This window comes from Euprymna scolopes, chromosome 2, assembly GCF_053919585.1.
Source record: "Euprymna scolopes isolate OS-2025 chromosome 2, ASM5391958v1, whole genome shotgun sequence".
Lineage (NCBI taxonomy): Eukaryota > Metazoa > Mollusca > Cephalopoda > Sepiida > Sepiolidae > Euprymna > Euprymna scolopes.
The window spans coordinates 73667804-73692895 of NC_136483.1; positions in this window are offsets into that span (position 1 = coordinate 73667804).

Sequence of the window (25092 nt, forward strand, 5' to 3'; positions counted from 1 at the left end):
GATGATGGTTCGTGGACGAATTGAAAGGGCTTGTGACAGCAACAGTTATGGAACTTTTATTAATATTTTTGATTTTGATATAAAATAGATTGTACAGAAAATCGAAAAATTAAAAAAAGAATCATAAAGCAAAGTGTCTCCATTGCATTTAATAATATTTGCCTGAATATATATATATATATATATTGCCTACATGACCCCCAAAGTAAAGCAATGATGAAGCTTGCCAGTACCAGATGAGTGACCATTTTGGGAATGTTAGGCGTTGTATGTGATGAAAACAACTCCTGCATCTGGTGTGTAACGGACCAGTGTATAATACCCTAGCTCGCCACAAGAAAATAATGGAGCGAATGGAATTGAAGGAAACAAAGACTCAATTGATGGATAGAATAAACGTTGCTTATTTGCTGTTGAAAGAATGAACGTTTTAGTTATAACGTGTTCATGTCCATGCGTATGTAACCAATGTTCATTGCACGACTGGTGTTGTAGCAAGAAAAGGAAATGTGTTTTCATCTCAAGTTTGGGTCACTATCGTTTGTTCATGCGTGGGAAGAGAAATAATTGAGAATGATAGTCCAGCATGTAGACAAAGAAGAGGATATGAGAGTTGACGTCAATTAGTAGTCAGCTACGCGAAGGTGTTCTCAGGGACCAGTAGTAGATAGAGAGAGAAAGAGTGTGAATGTGTACATACGGTCTGTTAGCTCGTGCCCCATACATAGTAGTAAGTGGGCGTGACGCACGCGAGCATGTGCCTCCCGAAAGTTGGTCATAAAAAGGCTAGAAACAGCTTGTCTCTTTGTTTTATACTCGTTTCCGGTGGTCTCTTGCGCATATGTATATTTCCCCAGAAGGCGGAAGTGATGTCGTCCATGTGTGCGTTCGTGTGCGCGTGTGTGAGTACATATGTGTGCGTTAGTGTGTGTGTCTATACACGTGAATGTGAGTGTATGTACGCGAACGTGAATAAATGTATGTGTGTGTGGACGTGGGTGCGTATGTTTGTGTGCGCGTATGTATATGACATAGCTTGAAATGTGAATGTGTATCTTTGTGTGAGACTTGAAAAAGGCTCGTACAAGTATCACGGTTGGGCCACCATAGGTGAATAAACAAAAAAATTGCTGAAAGAAATTATTGTACTTTTAGCAAAATGTGCGGTTATTTATCCATTTTTTTTTTGTATCGATTTTTCAAAGCATTTCCTATTTAATGGTATATTAGCAATATTGGGCTCTTAAAAAAAAATTATTAATTTATTTTTCAAAGATTTAAAAGTAGTGTTTTTTGCAAAAATAATGAAAATATATCATTTTTTTTTTTTTTTGCTAATCTGAAAGATAATTGAATATGTTAATAATGTAACATATTCAACGAATTTCATACTTTAAAACACAAAAGATGAAAAATAAAACACATTTAAAATTTACATTTAAAATCTTTAAATCTAATACAATCATCACCCTCCCCACAATACAATATATTTTGTTCAGTTTCGGCTGATTATTTTAAGCATATTTGTACCCAACAATGAAAGGGGGTGTAGGCAACAAATATATATACATATCGATTATGAAAAAAAGTACACCATTATAAAGTTCATTCTTCACTTAATAATCGGTGAAAATTTCGTATTGATTGGATAATTACTTGATTTTTGGTAGATTTTAAAAGAGAGACTTTGTCAAAAAAAAAAAAATACTTACCTCTTCCTTTCATTTTGGTCGTGCCTATTTTTAATAAACACCGTTTGATTTTATTATTTGTTAATATTTGAAAAAAAAAAACAAAAACAAATTGAAAACAAAACAAAAAAGAACAGAAGTAACTTGCAAAAACTTACAAATTAATACCATGGATTAATTTTTTCTGTCACTGCTTGAAAAATCAGACAAAACTAGTTGATAAAATTTGACAGCTATTTCGGGAGCTAACTACTTCAATAAAGTTAAAAGGAACATATTGCATTGTAACAAAAACTGCATTGCAATAATTATAGTCTCAATTACTTGTTCTTTGTTTATAAATAATGTCTTCATACTCTATAGAAGCACTTCGTATTTTGAATAAAAATGTTTAATCTTATAATCTTTTGAGATGCCAATCTGAAGCATACATATGGTCATCAACAAACAATTATTCTGACATATCACGGCTGTTATGTGTGGCTAGTTATGGTGAGTATTTCATGCTGATATTTAAAATTCTATTGCTTGATTAGGAGTTGCACTTCTTACCTCCCTTGTTACAAAATACAAGAAACTATAATCTATATATATATATAAAAGCGAAAATGTGTGTATGTTTGTATGTATGCATGCATGTGTGTTTGTATGTCTCGCAAAAACTTTCGACACGGGTCACGGATTTTCACGAGATTGGTATCATTTTAAAGTTCCAACTTTCGCCCGACAAATATCGAAAAATTGGCCAAAAACATTAATTTGTTCACCCTAAAATCATCAGTTTTCTACAGGGAGGGGGGGATCAGCAAAAACCGGCCTCTCATGACAAGTTTGCTTCTATGCATGCGTCATACAACGTTGGAACATGATTTAGTTTAAATATTTGAAAAAACGATCCAATTTCGTCGACGTCATCTTAGCTCAGTTGCTTAGAGCGCGGCTTCAGTATCTAAAGGTTTTAGGTTCGAATCGTGGTGTGAGGCGTCTTTTCTTTTCGATTTTTAAAAATTTAATATTGAAACAGGGTTATTTAAGCCATTTTTCACATGTTTTTTTTTTTTGGGGGGGGTATTTTTCAGATTTTTTAACAAAGTTTTAATGTTCGTTTTCCTGTTTCGCATTTTCTTTTTTTGTTTTACCCATTTTTACATTTAACATCGTTTATTTGCCTTAAGTTAGTTTTTTTTGTGTTTTTTAAAAAATATTTACTTCGCTTATTCTTATGTTTTGATTAACACCCCCCCTCCCACCCGAGCACACACACCTCGAAACACCTGGGCAACGCCGGGTACCCCCCCCCCCCCCGCGTCTAATATATAAAAAACTATACGTCTGTCTGTTTCCATATTTTCAAACTCTATCTGCTCTGAAACTTAAAGTCGCAGAGCAGCGCAACGGCCTCAAATGATTGGATTTTTTATGGATTATTCTTTAATGGATCTTTGGCCGAGTAAAATAATTTTTAAGGGGTAAATAATGGGTTAAAATTGAAGAAAAAATCGTTATATATTTTGTACATTCATCTTAGTTTATTTTTAATTTTTAATTTTTAATCAGTTCATACGTTGATACAGTGATAACATCACGAGCTTTGATTGCTATAGTTCTGATTTCGGTTTCCATTATAGCTGATCTTTTTTTTTATTCCATTTTCACCCCAAACAAGGTACAATGCCACGTTGATGTAGCGGGCTACTACTGGTTGCAGGGATACTATATAGTGAGTTGCGCAGCGAGATGTCTGTTCAAATTACACTTGAACTTCTGCATGTCAGTACAGTTGGGAAAGCAGGAACCCAGAAGGGAGTTCCAAAGTCTAGCAGTTCTAGGGAAGAAACTATTAGAGTAGACGGCTTTCTTACATCTAGGTCTCTCAGTAACAAAAACTGCATTGCAATAATTCTACTTTTAAATCATTGTCCCTCATTAATATAATATGTATCTTGTTAATATTATAAGAATGCATCTCGTATTTTAAAGAATAAAAGAAAAAAGTTTAATTCATTGGTAAGTCTTGTTACATTTTGATCATTTTTCGTATTTTGAATGCAATCTTATAATATTTGAAGTCCGACTTCTTGGTCAGAAGTCGGCCTTCTTACTTCTGTTACAGAGTAAGAAAAACAATATTACTATATATACTATTTACATTTGTACTGCTAAGAATGTTTAATTTTTTTTTACAAATACTATATATATATATATATATGTGTGTGTGTATATATATATATATATATATATATATATATATATATATAATTTAAAGGAGATTAGAACAATAGTCTAAAGAGCTGAGTGTATTTTAATGTAACAGTGAAATTACTAGTTTAATTAAAATACAGGAAATAGAAAGTGCTCATTGTAATTTAGATATATAATAAGCTCGATAGTTAAATGTCCTAGAGCTAATTCAATATTAAGTAATGTGATTGATAATTTAAAATTTAAAAATCAAATTATAATTAAATTAAAAATCAGTTTCATAAGAAGGAACAACAACAAAATCAATTATCTGTACGATCGTTTCGGAAAACAATGCTTTTTATTGTGGTATACATCAAGTTATGTACAATAATTATATATAGATTTTTGATAAGCAAAGTCTCCTCATCAGCAAATTATGAAGGGTTTTTATTGAATTTAAAAGACACCATAAATAAACCTAGCATTAAAAGTAAGGCAGATGAATCTTTTAATTTTTCGTTTTTTGAAATCAGGAAATGTGGTTAAAATAGTCATTTAGATGTTTGCTATAGCTTTTTATCTTATTGAATATATATATATTAGTGATGGGACGATTCCAATATTTTTCCTGATCCCAGTACAATTACCGATTCCATACTAAATTCCTGATTCCAATACAATTACTAAGTCCGATTCTTTATGAATTTCTAAATATTTAACTATAAAATGGGTATTGTGTCCCGATTACTGTAAAAACGCATCTTAAATGTGCATCTATTTTCTCAAACAAAAAACACACTTGTGAAGGGGGGAAATCTGTGAGTTTTTGTTTTACTAGAAGTTTAAATCAATAAATTATTTATTATTTTATTCTTACTACCAGTAGTGAAAGATTTTTCTTAAACCAAAATCAAATAAAAAAGATAAAGGAATCGTTTTGGCATCGGAGAATAGGCGCAAATTTTTCTGATTCTGATACCAATTCCAATACCCCTAATAGTTCTGATTTTTCGGATTCCCACTTCCGATTCCGATTAATTGTCCCAACACTAATATATATATATATATATATATATATATATATATATATATATATATATATATATATATATATATATATACAGTGATGATCATATTTATTGGCACGGTAAAATAAAAGTTAAATTTTGTCTAATAAATTCTAAAAAAGGGATTAAATTAAAGAAAATAACAAAGTATATTATGTATTTTTAACTGGCCTTTCCGATGCAGCAATCGGATTTTAGAAAAAATAAATAACAAAGGAACAACAAACATAATTGCAAAAAACCCTTGTTCAAAATTATTGGCACGGCTTTGTTTTTCTTTTAGTATCAGTATAATATCAATCAATTTCCGGTTTACGTGCTTTCTGAACTTTTTTATAGCCATATTATGCTTGTTTAACGCTAATTCAGTGAATAATTTTTTTCAGATAATTTTTAGATAGCGATTTATTTAAACTATTATAAGTGACTAAATTATAATTTTCAATCGCCATGGTTAAAACTAAGGAACACAGCGAAGACATCAGGAAGCTTGTTGTAGCATGCCATACCAATGGGGAGGGCTATGATAAGATTTCAAAGAAGCTAAACCTTCCCAAATCCACTGTTAGAGCCATAATAAACAAGTTCAAATCGCAAGGCCACGTTATGAGTTTAGAGGGTAGAGGGAGAAAAAGGATTCTTTCCCCAAGAGATGAACGGAAAATTGTTCGACAAGTAAAACAAAACCCAAGGATCTCTGTTGGGGAGATTGTTGATGAACAGAGCACCTCTGGAGTGAATGTATCTCGACATACAGTTGGTAGAGTTTTGAAGAGAGCTGGTTTAAAAGCATGTCGTCCGAGAAAGACTCCCTTATTGAAGCCTATGCACCTGAAAGCAAGGCTAGCCTTTGCAAAACGTCATATTGATAAAGATATTGCATTCTGGAAACGTGTTCTATGGACTGACGAAACGAAAATAGAGTTATTTGGCCATAATAAAGTGTCTTATATTTACAGAAAATCTGGCGAAGCTTTCCTGCCTAAGAACACCATACCCACAGTGAAGCACGGTGGAGGCAGTTTGATGTTTTGGGGATCCTTTGCTGCCTCTGGACCAGGGCGACTTGTTAAGGTCACAGGTAGCATAAAAAAGGAAGATTATGTTAAAATATTGGATGAAAACCTGAAAGACTCCGCTAAAGAGCTCTCACTTGGTCGTCGTTGGTGGTTCATGCAAGATAATGACCCAAAGCATTCGGCTAAACTGACTAAGAAATGGCTTGAGGACAATCATATTAATGTTTTGGAGTGGCCATCACAAAGCCCAGACCTTAATCCAATTGAAAATTTATGGAGAACATTAAAATTGAGGGTAATGCAAAGGAAGCCTAAGAATCTTATTCAATTGGAGGATTATTGTCAGGAAGAGTGGGCTAAAATTACTACTGAAGAGTGCAACAACTTGGTTGTAAACTATGAAAAGCGACTGAGGAAGGTAATCAAGGCCAAAGGCTATACAATTGATTATTAAATAAATCGTGCCAATAATTTTGAACAAGGGTTTTTTGCAATTATGTTTGTTGTTCCTTTGTTATTTATTTTTTTCTAAAATCCGATTGCTGCATCGGAAAGGCCAGTTAAAAATACATAATATACTTTGTTATTTTCTTTAATTTAATCCCTTTTTTAGAATTTATTAGACAAAATTTAACTTTTATTTTACCGTGCCAATAAATATGATCATCACTGTATGTTTTGAGAATATATATATATACACACATGGTTGTAGTTTCTCATTCTAGGTTTTGTGAGATAGACTCAAGCCCACTCATAAATATGGCCCCATATGCTACATTTACAAACTGATTCCTAACAACATGCTGATTGAGATTAAAATTAAAAACAATCAACAGGTTGACCGCTTAGATAATTAAAAGTCTTTTTTTTTTTTAAAGGTGTTAAATGTTTTTGAGTCCTGATGGGGATAGTTATTTATTTGCCGCCCACCTCGGCAAAATGTGGCACAAGGCCGGAAAGTGGGGATCCAGCAGGCTCCCCTAAAGGAGGGGCACTCCTGCAATTGTAAAAATTGCCTGACTAACCCCGTCGGCATTCCCCGGTAGGGGCGCCTCAGGCAGTAAGCAATGAACTTACTCCACCGGAAAGCCCAATGGCAAGGCCAGGGAGGGTGGACCTCCTAGGTATTACCCAGGCGGTGTACCTCAGTCCAATAGGTGCTGGGCCGGTTCCCGGCCCCTCACCTGTTGGGCTGAGTGTCAAGTGACAAATCCTTGACGAGTACTATTACCCTGTCTCCCTGCAGCCGAAGCCGCTAGGAGACCTTCTCCATCAGACTCCTGATAGGGGTATATATTTAAATGCTGCCCACATCAGCATTATGTGGCACAAGGCCGGAAAGTGGTAACACCGCAGGCTCCTCTAAAGAAGGAGCACTCCTGCAATTTTAAAAATTGCCTGAGTAACCCCGTCAGCATTCCCCGGTCGGGACGCCTCAGGCAGCAAGCAATAAACTTGCCCCACCGGAAAGCCCGGTGGCAAGGCCTGGGAGGTTGGACCTCCTAGGCATTACCCAGGCAGCGTACCTCAGTCCAACAGGTGCTGGGCTGGTTCCCGGCCCCTCACCTGTTGGGCTGAGTGTCAAGTGACAAATCCTTGACGTGTACTACCCTGTCTCCTTGCAGCTGAAGCTGCTAGGAGACCTTCCCCATCAGACTCCTGATGGGAGTATGGCACCAATGATTTCGACAATCGTTTTTATAACCACAAGTCATGGTGAGCAACCAATGAAAAGCTTGTAAAGTTCCTATAAAAATTGTCGAATTTTGGGATTCAGTCAGTTCGCCGCCATCTTTGTTACTGGCAATTACACTCAGGATCTGATCTGAACTGCACTGCTTCTTCACCGCCATCTTTGTCCAACATACTGTCTTAACAGTTAACAAAAGGGGTATAACTTTAAGAATGTTTTTTTAATGTAAATAAATAATTTATAAATTTTAAGAGAATTTCTTAGAAACCTAATTTTAATTTCTAAACATGTTTTAAACACTAAAATGCATGCTTACACTTTATTTAAAAAAAATAAAACAATAAATGATTAGCAATCAAGAGTGATCTAGCTTGAATGATTTTCAATTGTGTAAACAATGTTTTTGTTTTTGAAATTATATTATTAAATTATATTATATATTTTTGAAACTATATATTATATATTTTTGAAAACTATATATTATATATTTTTGAAAACTATATATTATATATTTTTGAAAACTATATATTATATATTTTTGAAAACTATATATTATATATTTTTGAAACTATATATTATATATTTTTGAAAACTATATATTATATATTATTGAAACTATATATTATATATTTTTGAAAACTATATATTATATATTTTTGAAACTATATATTATATATTTTTGAAAACTATATATTATATATTTTTGAAAACTATATATTATATATTTTTGAAAACTATATATTATATATTTTTGAAACTATATATTATATATTTTTGAAAACTATATATTATATATTTTTGAAAACTATATATTATATATTTTTGAAACTATATATTATATATTTTTGAAAACTATATATTATATATTTTTAAAAACTATATATTATATATTTTTGAAAACTATATATTATATATTTTTGAAACTATATATTATATATTTTTGAAAACTATATATTATATATTTTTGAAAACTATATATTATATATTTTTGAAACTATATATTATATATTTTTGAAAACTATATATTATATATTTTTGAAAACTATATATTATATATTTTTGAAACTATATATTATATATTTTTGCAAACGCAAAGCTATATAATTCGTTTCTGAGACAATACAATTTTTTTTATTGAAATAAAGTTTCTTCATCAGTACAGCATTACAGCAATTAAACACCAAATAAAAATTTTAAACACTCGATCAAGACTAAAGTGCGGATAGCTAATGTTTATACAGCAAATCATACAATTAATAGACGAAAGAAACGTACTACAAATTATATAGAAAAATTTGTATGATGGACATATCAAGATAGATACTCATATTAGTTAAAGAAAAGAGTAAAAATAAGGGAAAAATTGTGACTACGCTTACCTAAAGTCACTCAATAAATGCTACTATGTTTATATCTCTCTAACTAAACTAATGAGTACATCTTTGGGCTCTACAGCAAAAAGTGAATTTTATACAATGTAAAAAAGAAAGACAAATTGAATGAATAAGAAAGGTAATATTCAGTCTCGAACCTCAGTATTTCTCTCTCTCTCTCTCTCTCTCTCTCTCTCTCTCTCTCTCTCTATATATATATATATATATATATATATATATATATATATATATATATTAAAATTGTAAATTAATGAATTTCAAAAAATTCTCATTGAAATGAAATGAAGTGGTTGAGTTTCATATCAAAGAATTTTTATTATTCTAAGCAAGACAAAGAATGCTTTAGAAAATTAATCTCCTTAACCTATAGGGTTTCGATGTCTACCATCTCATCAGAGGAGAGAAAATATTAGCAAATAGTTATAAAGGTATGTACCCTATTTGCTAAAATCAGTGAGACATGGAAAGTCAAAGTGAAAATAATACATTTATCAGAAGTCCTGTAGCAGGAGTATATGTAGAAAAAGGATATGAATGTTTTTGTTGATCCAACTTGCTTGGTAAAATCCATATTATACGTTCTTTACATCCGTTTGGTAATAATTTCCAAGCTATATACTGGGTAATCCGCATAGCTGTGTATATATCCGAATCGGGCAAGTGCTTGTTTAAATTTAATATATATATATATATATATATATATATATATATATATATATATATATATATATATATATATATATATAGGTGCCCGGCGTTGCCCGGGTGTTTGGAGGTTTAGCAAAAAATAAAAAAAGTGGTAGTAGGAAGGCAGGCTCAAACCCATACTGTGAAGGAGGAAAAGAACGGGGGAAAAAAACCTGACGTCTTTACTGTTACGACCACCACCAAACCGGAAGTGACGTAGGTTTAAATTAAGGCTAGACAATCGAAAAGAGGGAATGACTTTCGAAAATATCGATGAAAAAAGCGACCCCTCCCTGTAGAAAAATGCCCAGTTGAAGGTGAGGATATTTATGTTTTTGGCCAATTTTTTGATATTTGTTATCTGAAAGGTCGAGCTTCAAAATGATACTGATCTTGTGAAAATCCGTCGCCCCTGTCGAAGGTTTTAGGCAGACATGCAAACATACATACATACATTTATATATTAGTAGCTCAAATTTTCGATCCAAACCGATTAAAAAGCTTGCCCTACCTTTGAATACCCTTTATGTAAAATTTCAAATGTTTAGACCTAAAATTGTCTGAGTAATTTGGTAGAGACCGCGAAGGTCAAATTTTTTAAAACTTTGACCTCAATTATGACCCCTTAACATTTATTGTTTTGGGCTCAAATCAAGTTATTAAGTTAGATCAATGTCCAAGGAACCTATATCTAAAATTTCAATTGTTTATACCCGAAATTGGCGGAGGAGTTTGGTAGAGTTTTCAAAAGTAAAATCGTTGAACTTTGACCCCTTAACAGTAAAATTTCTGGCCGAAAACGGATTACAAAGATTTTCCCAAATCTCCATTCCCTGTATATCAAATTTCGAGTCTGTAGACTGAAAATTGACAGAGTTATTGTGTAGGGAAATGTACACAGACAGACACACAGACAGACAGACACTTTCACTTTTATATATATATATATATATATATATATATATATATATATATATATATATATATATAGTCATCCACAGACATAACGTTTTGCTGTATCACGTGAAAAAAAAAAAATTACGAAGCAAAGGAGAAATAAGAAACTTAGAAAAGAATAGAAAAAAAGAAACTGAGTTTACGATTTTTTTGTTTTATATTTAAATCTACACTAGAAAGAAAAACGGTACTTATGCAGTTTTGTCACCGGGATTTTTCCGAACCTCCACGAGCATTTCCGGGCAGATATCGAGAAGAATTGGGATATGGCGAGCTGCTTAGCCAATTGAATTCAAGTTAGCAGACGGTAAAAAAAAAAGATTAATTAATTTTTTTATTCAATTATTTTTTTTGTCAAAGTTCACGCTTTAATAAAGTTCGTTTTTGCCAAAGCTTCCAGATAATTAAGACGATGAAGGCATAAACTTTGTTGACCCTACTACACACACGACAATGAACCACGTTGAGAGAATGTGGAGGGAATCAAAGCAAAGAAACAAAATCGAATATGGGACCAGTAGTAAAAACTATTAGAAACCTACCTGACAGATACTTTGCCAATCATCCTACCCTCTACATTAAAAAAAATTAAGTAAAAATAAAACATGTATTTCTAAGATACGTTTACTTCTTGCAAAACGTCACTCCACAATAACAAGAAAGCAATGAAAGAAAAGTCGCATATAGCTGATAACAGATTGTGTGCAGCATTTCTTGTCTCTTCGACAACACACAGAGCTTCAATAGCTTTCACAAACTGATTAAACTTCTGTATCACCGGCTTCACTGCATCAGCATGTGCACTCCAGCGAGTTGTGGACAATCTCTTCACTGTAAGACCTGTGTACTTTACTAACACATCCCAGCGATGGGTTGACAGAGTGAAAAAGATTTCCAAAAAATGTTACACAAAAGGGATTGTTAGAAAGTGAATGTTTCCCGCAAAGGTTCAAGTATAATGGGAACTTATCCTCGCCAACTGCAACAGATATTATAGGTGCTTTTTTCGACCGTACGTTGTCCCATCACAAGGTGGCTTGTAATCGTCTTCACACATTGTGTTCCATTGCGGGGTGCTTTGTTTCTCAATCCAATTGTCTCTTGTCCTGTGTAATCTCCAGGTTCATTAATCCCTCTGCTGGTCCAGCCAGCATGCCGCAAATGAAGAGTCCTCACCACAAACAATCAAAATTCTGGTTCATAAACAATAACCAACTATTTATTAATTTCATCAGTTCACAACCGAAACTGTCTAACTTGAGGTGACTGACTACAAGCAGTGAACGATTCACACTTTAAGCAACCAGGCAAGTAAAGTCACTGATACCCCATTAACACAGTCTAGTTAACATCATAACATCAGGCCCTGAGGGGCTCCTAGGTCGGGAGCGTTGGAGCAGCCCAACCATTCAGTTTGCTCGCTACAGCTCGAAATCTCTTCAGAATCGTTTTTCCAAAATCCAACCCGCTCTCCTCTCCCTCGCATCCTTTCTCTCTTCTTCTCTTTGTTTCAATCACTCAATACTTCTCCCTCTCTTTCCCGAGGGGTGGGGGGTTTCTCACACTGATATCTGTGACAGTTTTTCTGCATTTCTTCACTCAACGCTGTGTGAGGTTCCTATCAGTGATACCTTTTTCTAAAACAAAACATCTCTGACATCTCAAGAAGATAATTTTAATTCTGTCTCCATTTTTGAGATGATATGCGATCTGGCTTGTGCACAACAAACTAATAATGACAGAGTAGCAGTGGGTCCTATTTTGCTAGCTAAGTCTTTGCATTTCTCTGCATCCCAACCCTATCTCATCTGGTCCCCTTTCCACTGCAGTATGCACCTCACTGGATGCACTCATGACACTCTGTCGTGTCATACAAGGAATGATTAGAACAAGGTACAAAAACGGCCCTTGGATTAATGGTCTTGATTTTTTATTTTTGCACACCACTGTGGATTCCGGCCATGCTTGCAGTATTATTGCACCTTTGACTGCGATAGAACTTAATATCTCGTCTTTTGTTTTCTAATTTCTTGAATTGTAATTCAATGCAGTAGCTTTTTTACGTTTCAGATATACAAATCCCAGGAATGACTCCGACACTTCAAATGCACCATCGCTTTGTATGTATGTATCTGATTACTGTTGACATTTGATCTGCATACAAAACATCTGGTGTGCTTTCAAAAAGTATACCAAAGTATTTTGCATTCTTGATGCCAGCAACAAATTTTCCAATGTTTATTTGGCCCAAAAACAAATTATGTCGAGCGTTAGGTGAGAATAAGGAAAAATGGCTGCCACTTGTTACAAGTAATGGCCATTTTTCTTATTCTCACCTAACGCTCGACACGATTAAAATAAAATAGAAAAACATTTTAAAGTGAGTAAAATCACTAAAAACTCATCCAGAAAGGTAGTAGAGTTACTTATCTTGCCTTTGATAACATTTATTTATTATATATTTGCTTTTTACCACTTTTCCGTAGCTATGTGTATTGTAAAACAAACCCATAATTAATTTTCAATTCATGAAACACATTTTGATTGTCTTTAAAACAGTTTTAAAAATATGCACTTACATTTTTACCTTGGAAAAATTTACACTGTCTTTTGTGTGTCTTGTCAGTAGCTGAGAAACGTGAAAACTAAATTGTCAAACGATATCAAAGATAGTAATTAGCAAAAATAATTTCTATCAGTAGTCTGGGATTTTATTGCCTTATATTTCCCCCATACAGACATAAACTGAAAGCAAAAAATAAATGCTGCCAAAAAGTGTTTTTGCATAAGGTGTGAAAAAGTTTTGAATTCATTAATTCCATTAATGCCCACTTTATTTGACGCCAACACTTTGAAATTGTTAGAAGTTTTTTTTCCCACTTTCTTTCCCACCCCTTGTAAGATTTGCCAATGTTGGCTAGGAGACCCCGTTCATAACCCCCTGCCCCCACACACACATATTGTGACAATATTTTTGATTATAATGGGGTATGATCTTGCACAGTCGGGAGATTCTATTTATAAACGATGTTGCTAGGAACTGACGAATTGAATTAATTCATGTCCTGCTACCAACCAATCAGAAACCAGAATTGCTCCGTAAATATTAAACCTTTCTGTAGCAATTTCGCATATGTTTTCTTCTTTGTATCAACACGGGGAGAATCTTTTGCTCTGAGGATTCCAACTCGAGAACTGTCTACTGCAAAGCAATCACCTTCCAGGACTTGTGTAGAACAAGGAACCATCAGAAACTGTTCTGAAACTAAACATGGCTTACACTTCTAGAGGTTATGGGCCCAGCATGCGTCTTTATTTTGATGAATCCGAATCAAAATTTGAATTGTGGCAAGTGAAATTTCCTAAGATATCTACGAATTCAAAAACTACACAAAGTACTTCAAACACAATCTGAAAACAGAAACGACCCCGACTTCATTGAAAAGAACGCAACTGTCTTTGCAGAATTAATACAGTACTTAGATGACCAAAGTCTATCACTGGTAATGAGAGAAGCCCTGGACGATGGCTGCAAAGCATTAAACATATTGAGAGAGCATTATTTATCGAAAGGAAAACCAAAAATTATTTCTTTATATACTGAACTGACCTCTCTAAAACGAATGGAAGCCGAAACCATTACAGATTATATTATAAGAACTAAAACGACTGCAAATTCTTTAAAAATGTCTGATGAAGTCATTAGTAACAGTCTGTTAATTTCCATGTTCCTCAAGGGATTACAGAGTGATTTCAAGCCATTTACCACCGTGATAACTCAGACAGAAAAACCCATGACTTTTAGTCAATTCAAGGTAGCACTCAGAAATTACGGGGAAACTGAAAAAAATGACCACAGAAAAAAACAAATCTACAAATATCCTGAGATTTAAAAATGCACACATAAAAACACCAAAATTAAATTATACCTGTGCAAGCCTGTTCTAGTCTCACACAAAACACGCATTCACATCTCAAACCACTTTTCTTGACATACACATATGCGCACACAAACATACCTGCACACGTACACACATGTATATATATTCACGTTCACGTACATACACTCATTCATGTGCATACACACACATGCTAAAGTACACACATGTGCGCACACGTACGCATACATGGGCAACGTCACTTCCCTTTAAAGGAAACCCACACATGCGCAAAAGACCACCAGAAACAACTACAAAAGCAAGAGACCTGAGCTGTTAACTTCTTTTCGATTCGGCTCCCGACCTGGCAGTCGATGGACCAACCGCTCTCTTCGGGGTGCGCGCCCGCACGCTCCACATCCCCTGCTACTATGTGTGGGGCAAGAGCCAACAGACAGTACGTACATCTTACACACTCTCTCTTTCCATGGCCTGGATTGACTTTCTCACTCTCTCTCTCTCTCTCTACAACAATAGACTTTCCCTCTTACCAGCTAACAGTGAGAGACGCACGCCAAACTAAACACGTGATGTACCCTTCCATTTAATTTGTTTCTTCACGAAATAAATTCTAGTTCGTTTAATTCAATAAACGCGTTGTTCGTTCCTTTCTCAATTCAATTCATTTTTCCTATTTTTGTACGACTGGGGGATATATATAATATATCCACCAGTCCACTACAAATTGGTGAAAGCCGAACGTGAGATGAACATGCATTTCCTTCTATACCACAAGTTCAGCAACAAACTGGCGACCGACAAATTTAAGCCGAATGCATGTATTTGATTCAAATTGTTTCGCATATATAGATAAAAAGAGTAAATTAAATATTAAAACCGATAGAGGTATATTTCTTAGATCCGATAAAAACAGTCCAGCCATTTTAGTATTTTTTCCAGAGAAAAATGAAAAAAAATAAACCCGACATGTAAAATTCACAGACATGTTTAATTTTAAAAACGAAACCCCGTCATATGAAGAGAATGAAATTATATTTCCTCAAATTATTAAAACAAATAAAGACAATAAAGACGGAAACAAGAGTATTCATGATGATGATGATGTTGAAGTGCTTGCAGTTAAGCATGGTTTCATGCCTAAAATTAAGTAATTTGTCTCTGTCTTTAAATCTTATAATCTCAAGATTTTCATTAAAGTGAGAAATAGGTGAGTTAAGGAATCACAACTATTGTCTTTCTTAATTATTTTCCATTTTATTTTGGTGTTTTTTTGTCCTAAATTAATTTCTAGACATGTTGTGATGATTATCTAAATCATAAAATATGTCAGTAAAGCCTGTCTTTAAACTTCATTGATGTTCTCGCTATATAAAACCTTTCCACTTCTAAGTTCTCTATTGTATATATATTTGTGTTAACTAATTTTTTATGTGGAGTTTTAAAATCAAACTGGAATTACATACACATTAATCAGAAGAGACTTGACAATACTTCCACTAAACAGAAAGCAGAAGTAAAAAACAAAAAAAGTATTTAAGCATAAACTTTGCATCAAGTGGGAGACTCTGTTTGAGTTAAAGCCCACTATAACCGAGGTAATACTCTGTTTAGTAAAGAACAGATGGGTAAAATAATCAGATCTTAGGTTGTGATGAAATATCCAAAATGAATTTGTAATTTTGGAGAAATGAAGAATGTGTAAGACAGGCTTTTTTTTTTATTTCACTTTAAATTTAAAATATTCATATGCCAAAAATTCATTATGTATCAAATGTTTAATACTCACATGCAATAAAAAAAATTCTTGTGTATTTACTAGTTTTTTTTTTTTTACTGATAACTAGCAGTGTACAGATAGTCTGACATGCCACTTCCCCATATCCCAAAGGTTGCTCACGTGACAATCCACAAACACGACCAGGAAACCAACATAAAACACCCCCACCCCTATCTGGCCATGGACAACCAAGAAGCAGATTGAAATTAATAAGCAGTTTCATAACCAAAGTGAACCTTAACCCTTAATATACATTGCATTTACCCTTTTCTGTTTTCTCTGTTTTTTTTTTTTATCTTCTTTGTTGCTTCATCATTTTTCTTGTTGTAAATCCTCTTTTTCATCAGAGGTATAAAATTCCTCGTTGCATCATGCAACCATGGGTGGCACAAAACATTTGAGCCAACCATGATTAATACCTGAATGAACTGCTATCCATGAACGATTTTATATCTCTAATGGAAAAGATGATTTACAAAAAAACAAACACAAAAAAAAAAAAACATGTCAGAACCTGATGAAGACATTTTTAAAAGTCGAAAACTTGATTATTTTTTTAAATAGTTGATTTTGGAGAAAAAACAAACAAACAAAAAAAAACACATCGTTATTTGGGTCTTCTAATTTCTATGAATTAATTTCAGTATGTAAGGATGTTTTCAAAGTGCCAATATGTTTTTTCTTATATATATATATATATATATATATATATATATTTGAATCTCCCGATCGGCAGTATTCATGACTCCCTGCACTGATGATTCCCAAAAGGATGAAACACTACTGTCTGTAGGTATTAAAAAAAAAATAATTATATATATATATATATATATATATATATATATATATATATATATATATATATATATATATATATATATATTGAGAGTGTATGTATGTATATATATATATATATATATATATATATATATATATATATATTGAGAGTGTATATATATAAATATATATATTGAGAGTGTATATATATATGTATATATATATGTATATATATATATATATATATATATATGTATATATATGTTTGTGTGTGTGTATATTAAATTAAAAGATGGAGAATAAAACTTACATAAAACTTTACCGTATGATCATATTGATAAGGAAGAAAAATGAGAAAAAGGAAGAAAAACTTCTTTAGGCCATGGCATTTCGAAGCTAAATGCTTCTCACCAGAAGAGTAGTTTTTTGTAACTTTTTGTTTCTCATCTTTTAATTTAATATATGAATTGCTCCTCTTAACCATGTAGAGTTTTAACTATCTTGATAGGTTTGCTTTATTAAAGATATTTGGCAGGTTCATTTATTATATATATATATATATATATATATATATATATATATATATATATATATATATATAGTTCAATAGATATTTTGTTTTCAGTATTAAACAACTAAAAAGGGTTGATACGCCAGAAAAGAAGACAAAGAAAACAAAAACCTTCCGAAATCATTTAAATAATCTAATTCTATGAATATATTAATTGTGTGTACTCCTTCCTTTATTATTTAGGACTCCTTATTATTTTGGACCTTTTTGATTAAAATATTCTCGTCCTATTTATTCTCTTTCTCTTACACATACGCATACCTCAACTCTCCAGTACAAATTTTGTCTAAAGTTTCACGTTTAATAGGATTTTTCAAAGATGTCCTCTCAGCTCTAACTGAAAGACATCATTTCATCTTCGATTGCGACTTGTCAAGTTTTATTTTTTTTTTTTGCACTACAAGATAATAAAAAGTGCCTTCCATTTTGGTTGCTGTCAACTTCTGCCCTCCCTCCCCCAATTTCCCAAATATTGACACAGTCTAAAATTGGAATTGTCACAGTCACAACTTGACCTTGACCAATGTTCTACTGACCTCCATCACCTTCACACCCGCTCAGCCACTTCGTAATCAATTGACTGTCAATACCGACAGCCATTTCTCTGCTTGTTTTGATTTTATTCAAATTTTAAATGCTTTCTGAAATCTTTAATTTTATGCCACACAATACATGACCAACAAAAAAAAAAAAAAGCAAAAAATCTTTTTAAATTACAAAGTACAGAAAAATATTTTAATTAGTTGAATGGTGTGTTTGCATGAATCATTGTGTTTAGTGTATGAAATATTAAAAAAGAATGCATAGAAGGCAATACTGTTCGTCCATCATTGTCGATGAAGACCACGAACATCGATGCTCTTAACTGCGTATGAAATATTTTGTGGCAAGAGTTGTACAATCTCCAACCACACATCTCCTGAGTCTGCGCTGTTTTATTCCAGTGGCGAGTAGATATCCAGGAATACCAGAAACAATGTGGAGATAAGTGAAGAGCATATGCAGCACCTGCTGTTCATAAATGGTCACCCCTCTGATACTGGCTAGGTTCATTGTTGCTTAACCAGTGGGTCAACGCGATTATGCCATATATAGACAATAATTAGAAGATAGAGAAACGTAGAGAGAAAAAATACTAAGAAGATTTGTTCTGATTGAATGAGAAACTCTATATCCTTTTGCGGTCAGCCCAGAATATCATATTACTTTTTTTTAAAATCCATATTCCCTGCATATGTTAGCAGCTCTGGTCAGATACTAAATAGATTATACAGACTATGGTTCCAACAATTACGCATAAGCAACTATATCTTCAGTCTTTATGTCATCTCTCTGTACACCACCATACCTGCATACCATGCAATCAACCTTATCTCTGATCTTGTATCATCTAATGACCTGTACTGCTTTGGGATAACCCTTACTAACATACACCAACTCCTCTGTATCACCTATTTCACCTTTCTCCAACACACTTATAAACAAATATCTGGCTTACCTATCTGACTTGTCTCCTAGCCATATCTTACATGGCTCGAAAGGCAAGCTCTCAACACCGGCAGCTCATACACCTTCTTCACTAGATATATTGACGACATTCTTATTATCACCCACTCCTGTGAAGAGGGAGTCAATATTTTCAACAAATTCAACAATCAAGGTCTCTATCTACAATTCACCATAAAACACTTTTAAAACACTGGCTTCCTTTCACTCCTAAATTTCAATCTCAGCATCAATGCAAGTGGCTCCATACGTGCTGTATTCTACAGAAAACCCGCCTGCAGGAACCTTTTTATTAACTAAAAATCCGGCCTACTGCCTAAAAATAAACTCAGTTACACATATGAAGAAATTACTTGCATATAGAATAAATGCTCCAACATCACTGACAAAACCAAACACACCATCAACTTTCATCAAACTCTCTCTGTCAATGGCTATCCCACTTATACCACATCTAACCTCAGTAATAAAAAATGATGCAGGCACCACACATTATCTAACATCTGCTTCTTCAAACTACCTTTCCTCAGTGATAGAATCTCTACCGTGATCCGTTAGGCCATCCATAGCAAAAAACTGGACATCCAACTCATTCACGCTGGTACCTCCTTATCAACAATACCTCTCAAAAAACACTCGATCCACACACCTGATTCACGATCAATTGCCCAATTTCTAGGTCAGAATTATGCCTGCACACCAATGTCGTCTATAACTTGAAGTGTGCTAAATGTAAATTCTTACATAGACAGCACCATCAGACAACTACAGTTATGCATCAAGTAACACACGGATTTCCTCCTTCTACAAGCACATCATCTCATGCAATCATCATACCCATCAGGATATCCATATCAGCATACTTGCTTCAGTTTGAAACCTTGGTAATCTAAGGATTTCGAAAGCACTCCTCATATCAAACCATAAACCTTCCATCAACAACAGACTTGAGATTAACTCCTTCTCCATTTTATAACCACTTCTCCATACCCTTCCTAGATTGCTATTAATTTTTTTGTCTGTTGGGTACATATGTATACATTTGTGTGTGTGTGTATTTATATATGGATTTATGAATATGTATGAGTATACATATATACCATTAACTACCCTTAGCCCACACTATAATTGCAACTTTTCTGACATTACCCCCCATTACACCCTATAATAATGTTATACCATCCCATCCTCTCCAAACTCATTCATGCTCCATCCGTATATATCCCTATATATTTTGTACCCTATATTACTCCAAATTTATACAAGATAGTTAAAACAGCAAATTTGTAAAGATTCAGTATATATCAAAGCAATATATAGGTACATGAATGTGGCAACTCGTATACGTTTAGCACTCTGCCCTAATCTCTCTTGTGGGTTGGCATCATAGACGATCAAATATGAAGAGAAAAAAATAAAAATAAAATAAAATAATAAAAAACAAATAAAAAAAAACAAATAAGCAAAAAAAAAGTATATATATAAGTGTGTGTGTGTCTCTCTCTCTCTCTGTGCGTGCGTGTCTGTGTGTGTGCATATATGGAGGAACACACACACACACACACACACACACACACACACACACACACACACACACACACACACACACACATATATATAATTTAAAGGAGATTAGAACAATAGTCTAAAGAGCTGAGTGTATTTTAATGTAACAGTGAAATTACTAGTTTAATTAAAATACAGGAAATAGAAAGTGTTTGTTGTAATTTAGATATATAATAAGCTCGATAGTTAAATGTCCTAGAGCTAATTCAATATTAAGTAATGTGATTGATAATTTAAAATTTAAAAATCAAATTATAATTAAATTAAAAATCCGTTTCATAAAAAGGAAGAACAACAAAATCAATTATCTGTACGATCGTTTCGGAAAATAATGCTTTTTATTGTGGTATACATCAAGTTATGTACAATAATTGCATATAGTTTTTTAATAAGCAAGGTCTCCTCGTCAGCAAATTTTGAAGGGTTTTTATTGAATTTAAAAGACACCATAAATAAACCTAGCATTAAAAGTAAGGCAGATGAATCTGAAAAAATTGAAATAAAAGGTCTGGATTTAAAATTTATAAGAAAATTAATATGGGTTAGAGATAGAAATAAGTAGAGAAAAATATAGATTTGAATTTACATAATAAATTTGCTTTAAAATATATAGAGATATTTACCTATTAATTTTTCGCTTTTTGAAATCAGGAACTATGGATAAAATACTCATTTAGATGTTTGCTATAGCTTTTTATCCTATTGAATGATGAATTTTAAAAGGGGGGGGGGAAACGCTCGTGCAGTAAATTATTTCCGTTAGTGTATTTTTGATTTAAGACGCTACGGTTTATATATAGAGAATGTTGCTTGTGCAATTGCATATTTTAAGGGGAGATAATTGTCATATTTTCTTTACTTTATTTATTTGAAGGGTGTAAGGGAGATAATTAGTATAACTTAATTTATTAAAAAATAATAATAATAATAATAATAATAATAATAACAACAATAATAATAATAATAATAATAATAATAATAATAATAATAATAATAAATAAAAAAGGGTCAAGGAGGATGGAAAGACCGAGAGAGCGCTGACCAGACCTCTGCTGGACAAGCGTGAAGAGAACTGGGATCTTGGGGAGGCTTATTGCCACTCAAATCTCAGTGGAGATCAATGGCTGCTGCCAGCGAGAAATCAGTAGTAAGCGGCTGTTATGATAACACAAATATTATTATTATTATTATTATTATTATTATTATTATTATTATTATTATTATTATTATTATTATTATATATTATTATTATTATTATTATTATTATTATTATTATATTGGTCCTGGCTTGTGTGTTGCCATGACTTTTTTTGCTTATAATGTATTCAGTCCTAATTTATTTACCTATTTTCAATTATTTCGAATTATTTGTTTTATATAATTTTATTTCTAACTTAAATTTCAGTATAGACCAATGGCTGCTGCCAGCGAGAAATCAATGGTAAGACGCTGTTGCGATAGGTGTATCAGAAATTTCGTGAAATTTCGTGAAAATAGTGAATAATTCCACCCCATCTTTCCAAGCTTATAACTCCTCGAAAAATGTAATTCAAGCCCTAATTTATTTTTCAATTAAAGGAGCAAGGACCAAGGTTTTATTAAAAAAAAAAAACAAACAAAAAAACAATGTGTTTTTTTTTTAAAAAAAAGGTTTTAAACTTCGGACTTTACAGGTAAATTTCTAAAAAACGGATTTTTTTTGTTTTAAATTTGAATATATTATTTATTGACCTTTTCTCTTCAATTTGTGATATATAAAACTATTCAACATAAATTAATTATTTACTTTTTAATAGACATCTCAAAATGAGAGGCGTGAATTATTCGACGCCCTGTCTTTCCAAGCTTATAACTCCTCGAAAAATGTAATTCAAGCCCTAAATTTTTTTTCAATTAAAGGAGCAAGGACCAAGGTTTCATTAAAAAAAAACAAAAAAAAAAAAACAATGTGTTTTTTTTTTAAAAAGGTTTTAAACTTCGGACTTTACAGGTAAATTTCTAAAAAACGGATTTTTTTTGTTTTAAATTTGAATATATTATTTATTGACCTTTTCTCTTCAATTAGTGATATATAAAACTATTAGACATAAATTAATTATTTACTTTTTAAGAGAAACTTGAAAATGTGTGACACTTACACAAATGGGGGGGGCGTGAATTAAAAAAAAAAACGTTTGTCTAAAATATTATATTCGGTTTATTGGAAAGAACATAAAATTTCACATTGACCCTGAAAATATCGTAAAAATAGAATCAATAGAAAAATTTTGATAGATTTTTAAAGTTTAAAAATTGAAAAATATTGAGTTCGGAAAATTCATTACTGTTTAAAAAAAAAATTTCTATTACTTTTAAAACAACTGTAATAGTTTATTTTGGAAGTATAATCCATAAAGAAAATAAATAACCCACTTTTAACAGAGAAATTACGAGATTTTTATATTTTATTTGCAGTTTCGTGTTAGGGGTGTCAAAAATTCCTACAAAAATTTTGATACACCTACTGTTGCGATGATGCAAATTTATTTGCAAATGCTATCGAAGGAGGTGGAAATAGCTGGACGTCTGGGGAGACTTGTTGTCACTCAGCTTCCAGAGAACACCACAGATCTTTGATGACGTGTGTGAAAGCTCCATGTGAGCCAATAATAATAATAATAATAATAATAATAATAATAATAATAATGATAATAATAATAATAATAATAATAATAATAATAATAATAATAATAATAATAAAGACAGTTTATTTGAGCAAACTAAATAAATCTCATAGTTGAATTGTCTTTCGTTTTCCTGCTTTCCGGCTGACTACAATATGGTTGTCTTCAAGTCTAACGTAAATAAGTTCTTGATGAGCCGTTCCATATAAGTTATCAAATTTACCAAAATTTCATTACTAATGATTACTATATTGTCCAATTTCTACTGTGCACTCTTTAACCCTTATCCTTGAGTGGCCTCTTGGCCTTGATAATGTGGTGATGCCTGTGTAAAAAAAAAAAAAAAAAGCAACGCCTATGCTTGGCCTCCGGGCCAAGATCCACAGTGTAATGAACTTTTTTCCTCCTTTTGCATTTATCAATGATTAAAAAAAAAATTCATACACACGCACACAAACGCTTGGGATACTTTAGGTAGGTTTAACTCCATGGTGTTAATGCCGTATTATTGGTAAATAGTGCCATCAAGAGTAATCTTCAAAGTTCTATAGACCTACTAGAAAGATCCTGTACCCATTTCTTCTCCCTCAATTTTCTTAAGGATTTCATGCCTAAGTTTCTTGTTTGTAATTGTTGCATTTTTTGTTTAACATTAATCGTAATTTTTTCGAATAACAAACTATATAAACAAGATCACAGTGTAGTATCTGTTCTGATGCTACACTTCACCTCTTCTGCTCTCGGTCATTGGAAGAGAAATACTTCATGGAGAAGAAATCCTTTAGGACTGAGACAATTTTATCTTTGTTCCTATCCAGAATGCCCCTCTTTGGGGAGCTGGATTTTCCCCACATTAAAAACCGACCTTGTGTCTAACTCTGCCCTCGTGGGGAGGCAAGTAAATAGGAACATAATTACTTACTTACATGACAACTATGTTTTTAATAATAATTTAAAAAAAAGGAATATTAATAAACAAATCAATGAAATAAATAAGAAATTTAAGCAATCAAATAAATAATTTATATGCTAATATTTATATATAACTAGCCTGGGTGCACGGCATTGCCCGAGTGTTTGGAGGTGTGAGTTGAAAAAAAAGTGGCTTTTTTCTGTTGCGCCCATTGCCAAACCGGAAGTGACGTAGGTTTAAATGAAGACTAGACAGTCGAAAAGAGGCGATGACTTTCGAAAATATCGGCGAAAAAAGCGACCCCTCCCTGTAGAAAAGTGACCAGTTGAGGATGAAGGAATTAATGTTTTTGGCCAATTTTTCGATATTTGTCGTCCGAAGGATCGAACTTCAAAATGATACTGATCTCGTGAAAATCCGTTGCCTTTGTCGAAAGTTTTAGGCATACATACATACATACTTACACACACATACATACATACATACATACATACATACATACATACATACATACATACATACATACATACAGGTGAAATTTATATTATAGATTAAAAAAAAAATTAAGATCGGCAGATTTATAGATACACACAACATAATAGATATCCGAATAGATTTCATATTAAACGTTGTCTTCATTATAGATTCAAAGTGTCACTCATTTCCGGCCGGAATTTAAATAATCACTGGTTCGCTAAAATTAAAAACAAAAAAAAAAAACAAAAATA